Source organism: Phoca vitulina, unplaced genomic scaffold, assembly GCF_004348235.1.
Source record: "Phoca vitulina isolate PV1807 unplaced genomic scaffold, GSC_HSeal_1.0 scaffold15, whole genome shotgun sequence".
Classification (NCBI taxonomy): Eukaryota; Metazoa; Chordata; class Mammalia; order Carnivora; family Phocidae; genus Phoca; species Phoca vitulina.
Genome location: NW_022589718.1, coordinates 25,151,850 through 25,160,360, shown reverse-complemented (window position 1 = coordinate 25,160,360; position 8,511 = coordinate 25,151,850). Strand labels below are relative to the sequence as shown.

The 8,511-nt window shown below is 48.9% G+C and overlaps 1 pseudogene; it reads right to left on the bottom strand.

Moving 5' to 3' along the window:
• Positions 1-1,738: 1,738 nt before the first annotated feature.
• Positions 1,739-3,128, bottom strand: LOC116637785 (annotated as a pseudogene).
• Positions 3,129-8,511: the final 5,383 nt, after the last annotated feature.

The following is an 8,511-nucleotide window of genomic DNA, read 5'->3' as shown; positions in this document are numbered from 1 at the left end:
AGTCTTAGTTAGCTAGGTTTGAGACAGAGCCATTGCACGTGTGTGTGTGTGCGCGATAACAAAGGCATGGGTTATAAACTAACTCACCATGCAGCATAAATATATCAGAGCATCTTTAATCCTGAGGCCTGGGAGCAAGGAGTCTTGTGATAGAAAAGGGATAAGAAAGGATGAAGAGGGAGAAGGGAAAAGGGAAGGAAGACAGGAAGGAGGAGGGGTAGCTCTGCTAAGTTTGGAAACAGAGCATGCTTTTCTTTTCTCCACCACCCCACTCCCTCTGGCCCACCCCTTGGCCCCTTCTAGCCGCCTGGCTCTCAGGGCCTCAGTGCAGATGCTGTCTGAGCTCCTGCTATGGTACTTCACCAGGGATGGGAGGCTAAATAACGGCCCCCCAAAGACATCCATGTCCTAATTCCTGGAGCCGGTGAATGTTACAAATGTCACCCCCTTAAAAAAGGACTTTGCATATTTGATTAAGCTAAGAATCCTAAGGTAGGGAGACTGACCAGGTGGGTCTGAAATACAGCCACAAGTATCCTTCGGAAAGAGGGGCAGGTGGGGAAGAGAAGGTGGTCTAACCCTGGAGGCACAGATTGGGGTAATGCAAACACAAGCCCAGGAGTGTTGGAGCCATGAAGCTGGAAAGCCTTCTGATCCTAGAAGCAGATCCCGCTTTAGGCCCTCCAGAGGGAGCGTGGCCCTGCTGACACTGATTTCCGCCCCTGTGCTACTGATTTCAGACTTCTGGTCTCCAGGCTGCGAGACAATAAATTTCTCTTGTTTTTTAAGTTTATGGTAATTTGTTTATGGTGATTTGTTACAGGAGCCACGGGAAGGGAATACACCAGCTCTTCCAAAATTATACTCAATTTCAATCAAAACTTATTTTCTTGACAGCATCCTTTAATTTGGTGTTACGGAGGGCCAAAATCAAGTTGTACCAATTCATGCTAAGGAGAGTCCCTAATGCTCTAAGAGGTGATGAAATTTTTAAAGGAGGGGATTTAAAATTCCTCAAATTCTTTTTTTTTTTTTCCTCATTAAACTTTTGTTTTAATGAGTCTCAAAATTCTGTGACAGATTTTTGGTCAAATCATTTCCATTAAAAAGGACTGATTTTTGGGGGCGCCTGGGTGGCTCAGTTGGTTAAGCAACTGCCTTTGGCTCAGGTCATGGTCCTGGAGTCCCTGGATCGAGTCCCGCATCGGGCTCCCTGCTCAGCAGGGAGCCTGCTACTCCCTCTGACCCTCCCCCTCTCATGCTCTCTTTCTCATGTAAATAAATAAAATCCTAAAAAAAAAAAAAAAAAAGGACTGATTTTTAAAAACTAATAACTTAAAACTGCCACACACACAGAAACACAAATGGTCCATAAAACATTCTCCTTTCCTTCTGAAGGTTTTACAATGCATTGTTATCACTAACCAGTCTTTTACTATTCAACTTAAATGGCCAATGACGTTGGAGGGGCGTCTAGGTGGCTCAATCATTGAGCGTCTGCTTTGGGCTCAGGTCATGATCCCAGAGTCCTGGGATCAAGCCCTGCATCAGGTTCCCTGCTCGGCGGGAAGCCTGCTTCTCCCTCTCCCACTCCCCCCTGCTTGTGTTCACTCTCTCGCTGTGTCTCTGTCAAATAAATAAAATCTTAAAAAAAAAAAAAGGCCAATTGACACAAACAGTTCTGAGACCGTTCTTCCACCACTCATTAAGAGTGGGTGGCAGGTATTGGGGCTAATATTCACTTAGCCTTCTGAGCTTTCTGGGCAGACTTGGTGACCTTGTCTGCTCCAGCTGACTTCTTGTCCACTGCTTTGAGGACACCCACAGCAACCGTCTGTCTCATGTCATGAACAGCAATCCGGCCCAGAGGAGGAGAGTCAGAGAAGCTCTCAACACACACAGGCTTGCCAGGAACCACATCAATGATGGCAGCATCACCAGGTTTCAAGAACTTGGGACCATCTTGCAGCTTTTCTCCAGAACGATGATCTATCTTCTCCTTCGGCTCAGCAAACTTGCAAGCAATGTGAGCTGCGTGACCATCCAGCCAAGGTGCATATCCAGCACTGATCTGGCCTGGATGGTTCAGGATAATCACCTGAGCTGGAAGCCAGCTGCTTCCATGGGTGGGTCATTTTTGCTGTCACCAGCCACACTGCCACGACGAACATCTTTGACAGATACGTTCTTGACATTGAAGCCCACGCTGTCCCCAGGAAGAGCCTCCCTCAAAGTTTCATGGTGCATTTCCACAGACTTTACTTCAGTTGTAACATTGACTGGAGCAAAGGTGACCACCATGCCGGGTTTAAGAACACCAGTCTTCACTCGGTCCACAGGGACAGCACCAACACCACCCATTTTGTAGACGGCCTGGAGAGGCAGATGCCAGGGCTTGTCAGTTGGATGAGTTGGTGGCAGAGATGCAATCCAGAGCTTCGGGCAGTGTGGTTCCAGGGGCAACCCCATCTTTATGGGTGACTTTCCATCCCTTGAACCAAGACATGTTAGCATTTGGCTCCAGCACGTTGTCACCATTCCAACCAGAAATTGGCACAAATGCTAACTGTGTCAGGGTTGTAGCCAATTTTCTTAATGTAGGTGCTGACTTCCTTAACGATTTCCTCATGTCTCTTCTGGCTGTAGGATAACTCAGTGGAATCCCTTTTGTGAACACCAACAATTAGTTGTTTCACACCCAGTGTGGAAGCCAGAAGGGCTTGCTCACAGGTCTGCCCATTCTTGGAGCTCCCTGCTTCAAATTCACCAACACCAGCAGCAACGATCAGGACAGCACAGTCAGCCTGAGATGTGCCTGTAATCATGTTTTTGATAAAGTTTCTGTGTCCTGGGGCATCAATGATGGTCACATAGTACTTGCTGGTCTCGAATGTCCACAGGGAGATATCAGTGGTGATACCACGTTCACATTCGGCTTTTAGTTTATCCGAGACCCAGGCATACTCGAAGGAGCCCTTGCCCATCTCAGCAGCCTCCTTCTCAAATTTTTCGATAGTTCTTTTGCTGATCCCACCACATTGGTAGATCAGATGACCAACAGAGGTACACTTGCCCGAATCTACGTGTCCAGTGACGACAATGTTGATGTGATTATTTTCCTTTCCCATTTTGGTTTAGGTTGAGCTGTGGTTTTCATGACACCTGTGTTCTGGCTGCAAACCCACTGCGAAAAAGCTAAAATTCCTCAAATTCATGTCTCATTGGTAAGATTAATGTAAAGAAATAGAGTGGACTGAAACTGTAATCAGTGGGGTACAAACTGGGGGGTGGGGGGCAACAAACAGGCAAATTACGAATGAGGGTCTGCCCTTAAGGGCTATCCCTTAGTAGGGTGCTTCTTTTGACACGTGAGAACTTACAGATTCTTCAAACACCCTACATTTGTTCTCAGTGGCTGCGATGTCATCCCGTCCAATGCTTGGCATACAGTGAATGCTGGATCTGGTGGTGAATGAGTGAAGGGGACAGGGAGGAAGGGGAGGAGCCAGGCTGTCACCTGCAGGCAAGGATGGGATCAGGTGACCCACCCTCAGACCTCGGGGTTACAGCCCATACAATGGAACTGTTATTAACATTCCTATAATGTACATTTCTCCCCAACCTGAATCTTTTCCCCAAGTTCTCGGTCATGTATTGTAATTTACAATAATTTCTTATTTTCAGTAGCATATACCTCTAGTTTTCTGTGCAAATTTACCCCGTAGAGCACATGAAATCTTCATGCTATAGAAAGAGCCAACGCTATGAGCCAAAACTCTTCAGGGATAACTTCTGGATGGCCACTCAAGTTAACCAAGAGTGAAAAGCTATAATTATCAACCCAAAAGAAAGCCAGTTGCCTAGAATAATCAAAGTCCATAAGGGACACCATTCACGGCATCTGCAACATACTTTCCTAAGCAACGTTAACATCAAAATATGGACAGCAACAGCCTCATCTCTCCTGCAATCTCCCTAAAATTACTATTTCTCAGTAGTTATATTTATACTCCCCCTAGTTCTTGGACTTCTTTTTAAAGTCCAAAAATAAATGGTAAAATAGGACAACATGGGGTCCTGTGAGAGACTGCCTATTGAATTAGCTCGAGCATGGATGCCAAAATAATCCTCAGGGCTCCAATCCCAGATTTTGCTTCATTCAACAAAACAATGTTGAAAAACTACATTTGAGAGCATCTATTACTTTCAAGTACTACATAGACAAGTAGGAAATAAATCATTGCATATAGGAGACAGTACTTAAGGGAAGTACTGCAAATGCACTATAGAATATTTGGACAAGCAGAGCTACAAAGCCCCCTTTGTTCGTGGGAAGCCTTTCAATCTATGCAATTAATTCATACCACCTAGGATAGCCTGGAAGTCTCCTCTACCTTTGCTCTCCCGCTGCCGCCCGCCCGGGGTGGCCGTTCCTACCTTGGATTTGCCCATCAAATGGTGGCCTCCAACTTCAGCTAGAGCAGTGCTTCTGGAACTCTGAAGGACACTGGAGTCCACAGAGGATCTTGTTCAAATGCAGATTCTGATTGAGTTAGGTCAGGGGCGGAGCCTGAGGTTCTGCATTCCTTATGAGCTCCCAGGTGGTGAGGACAGGGCCAGTCTAAGTCCATTGGAGTAGCAAGGGATTAGAGCACTTTGTTTTTTCCTTAAAACAAAACAAACCAACTTCTGAAGGTGTCAGATTCTAGCAGCAGGCGTGACGTGTCAAGATTTCCATAAGGGTAGAGAAGCTGAAAAGCATTTGGATAAAGGGTGGTGCTAAGTAGCAAGTGTGGTTTCAGAGGGGCTGCCCCGTTCAGCAAAGACTGTCAGGTACTGTCCCGGCCACATACTTCCTGTTGATCCCATCATTGAGTTGAGAATACTACTGGTGATCAGAGGGGGGCGGTGAGGAATCGGGATGCTGAGTAAGTAAGCTAAAGTCCAGAGAATTGGCCAGCCCAAGAGGATACCCAATGCACGTCTGCTAGAATAGGCATCGGGAGTGACCGTTGTGTTGAGGCTACTGGACTGGGGCCATCAATAGAATATTTTCTCCTTTCTTAGAGTACCAGCCCATGGGCCATGTCCTTTTCTGCTGGGTATTCCCAGCTTCTGGCTCCTATCAGGGCTCACAACATGCTGTCATCACAGGACTTGTGAGAAGTAGGAGCACGTAAAGGAGGCTCAAGGATGCAGCTGATGCCTCGGACAACAGTCACGCCAGCCAAAGGCAGCAGGATGTCCCCGACCAGACTCTCCTGCACAGTAACAGAGAGGACGCTGGAGCGGTCAGCCTGGAGGTCAGCAAATCCACCGACAGGGGAACACTTTGAGGAAGCAGCCTACCGCGCACCACCGGCAGTATCGGGTCTCCTGCTTGCCCCTCAGACTCTCCCGCAGTACAAGGGTGTGCTGGACGGGACAGTCTTTAGGCTTCTCTCACAGGAACGATCCCGCTGTCCCACATTCCGTGATGCCACTCGCTTCAGAAAGAGAGCCTAGGAATTCGACTCCCTTCAGCCCTTGTCTTGCTGGTACCTCACATTTTCTCACTTGATTAAATCCCCAGTTCCATTAATGAAACTAGAAAAACCTGCTCTGTGTATTCGAGGTGAGCGTTGGAGGGAGAGATTTGAAATCACCCAGAATACTTTGTCTTAGAGCAATTTGGCTGAAATTACCAAATACTCACTCTATTTTCCTTGTTCTATTCATTTCCTCTTCCCCTTCCCAAATCCATAAATCCTCAGTTTCTAGAATTGGGGAGAAACCCAAAAGAATCCATCTTTTCAGTGTTTGGAAGCTACAGGTCATCTCTATAAAGAAAAAAAAAAAGCAATATTCACAACCATAACATACATAGTCGGCTTGTGGTTGCGGTATTCTCCAACAAAGGTCTTCAGATACTAGGAGTCTAAGTGCGGACTAATATTTAATTAGCATTGCCTAATTTCTAAGTAGTCTTCCTAGTTTTGCTTTGAGGCTAGTGTTTGAATCATTTGAAATGACTCTGATATCAAGAAGCTTCTGCATTCAGAGCCTCTTTCAGTCTCCCACACACAGAGAGGACCCCACTGGCCAGCAAGCCCCAGGTGATGTCACCTGCAAGAGGGGGCATCTACCGCCCCGATCATTTGTTCCAGTTTGGGTCAATTTAACAAACCTCAGGAGAAAGTACTGTGGCCTTTTCAGGAGAGGGAAGCTTTCTTAGAGATGAAAAAAAAAAAAAAAAAACATGAAATGAATGAAAATATCACACAAGGGCGCAGACCCCACAAAACACTACCACATGAGAGCCACTGCAGAAGAGATTTCTGGGCAAAATGAAGCTATGAATTGAGTACTTCAGTCTTATTTTAGGTGCCTTGCTTATATTTACTTAGTTCATTTCAGTGGCCACCTTGTGACCTAGTAAGTACACTCATTGTTTCCATTTTACAGAAGAGGACACTGAGGCCCGGCCCAAAGTCTGGCCCGGCTGGTGAGGGGCGGGGGGAGCTGGGATGTGAACGCCTGTTGGGCTCCAGCACCCACAGTTCATGACTCTGCTTGGTTCTGGGTGGGAACTAGGTCAAGATCAGGGAACGCTTTATCACCATCCTGCCGAGGAGGATTCAAGGGAAGATGGCCATGAGGGTCCTGGTGGCCCACTTTTTGGCAGTGTGATTGGAGCCTTCCGGCTGGGACTGAATACAGTCCTTGCCTCGCTGGAACCGGGTGGGGCGTCCCCCCTCTCCCAGAAAGGGCTGCAGCCGCTGGAGGACATGGTGAGCAAGCCTGGGAGTTCATGGTGAGGAAGCAAGTGCCTGCCCCCCACCTCCACCCTCCACCCACCTACCTACTATGAACCCCGGCCAAGCCACACGTGGGTACTTACAGCCCTGGGCAGGCCCCGGAGCCCAGCTCGGGGAGCAAACACGAACAATTCAACAGTTTGCACGGAATGAAATTTGGCCGGCGCAAGGTGCCTGCAGCTGGTGGTTAACACCAGCAGTAAGAGGATCAACGCCTAGTCCAGGGCTTAAAAGGGGAGGGTGGGGTGGGGTGAGAAGCGTGCGCACTCCCTTTTACCCATTCACGTTAGTTAATTTGGATGATAAGGGTTCGTGTTTAATCCCTTTGTGTGCGAGTGAATATACTGAAATGGACAACCCCTGAGAGGGCACCCGCGGCTGGCAGAGCGACCTGCGGGAGGGTGCAGGTCGTGTCCAATCTGGCGTGATGTAGAAAAGAAACGTCCTGACCAGACCGAAAGCAAGACGGAGAGGGACAGCCTAGGGGTGCGTGGTGCCCACCGAGCCGCACACCTCCCAGGCCACGGCGGGTGGGTCGCTCTCTTCCCCAAGGCCCAGCACCCCAGGCCCGCCTCTGCGCCCTAGGAGCCCCCTACGTCCCACCAGCGAGCGGGGCTCCTCCTTAGCCACCTCTGCCGAGGACAAACGACACCCAAAGGGAGAGTCCGGGCCCTGCCACGGCCCAGTACAGTAGAGAGAATTTAGGCGAGGTGGGGGGGGAGGGGGCAGGAAAGGAGGGAAAGATATCTAAGGAGAGGTCTCGGTTGTTCTCAGATGGAACAGATCAGAAAAAGGTGAGAGCTCAGTGGCTCTAGAGCAGGTTGTAAAACAAAAACCATTTTTATAGTTTCCATCTGCAAGAAAGCTCACACCCCAGCTATACCCCGCACGCCCGGAGCCCCCGGAGTGCGGGACCGAGGCAGCAAACGGGAGCGAGCCCTGCGGGTGGGGGAGGAGGCCCCCCGGCCGCTAGCCAGGCTGCCTGCAGGGGCGCAGGAGGCGGCGAGAGTTCCCAGCCGCCGCCGCCCCCCTCCTTCCCCTCGGGCCCGTCCAGCAAATTTCTTCCCTGGTTTCTGTTCGTGCCTTCCCTCCCTCCTCCTCCCCCGATATATTCGCTCTCTAAAACCATAAAAAAGAGATCAACTTCCCTAACTTCACGGAGCCCTTTTCAGTGACAAATATTGACGCCCAAAGTGTCTGCGCTCTCCCGCCCCCAAACGTTAAGAAAAGGCGCCCGCGAAAGGGGGACATAAAAAGTTAACAATGCTGTGAAAATATGTTTGCAGAAAATAGACAATCGTTGGATTAAACGTATTCAAGTATGAAATAATGCCTTTTTGTGTCAAAACTTGGGCGATGGGCGGGTACAAAAGTTCCCTGTGGCAGCTACTTGCTCCCTTTGTGAGCCGTGCGCTTTGGCGTCTCCACTTGGGCGCATTACTCAGAGCACTCTAAGCGCGATTGTTTCTCCCTTTCTAATGACATTTACCGGATCAAAACATGCTGTTAATTCGATCAGAAGGCTTCACCCTCCCTGACAAAGCCACAATAATTTCTCCTGAAGTTTGTTAAATTGACCAAAATTAGGCAAATGAATAGGGGTCTGTAGGCGCCCCCTCTCGCAGGTGACGTCGTATAATGCTCGCCTGGGCCAGCTGCATTCCCCCTTTTCTTCTCGGCCCACTCTTCTCCGTGTTGCCCCCCAATCCTCCCA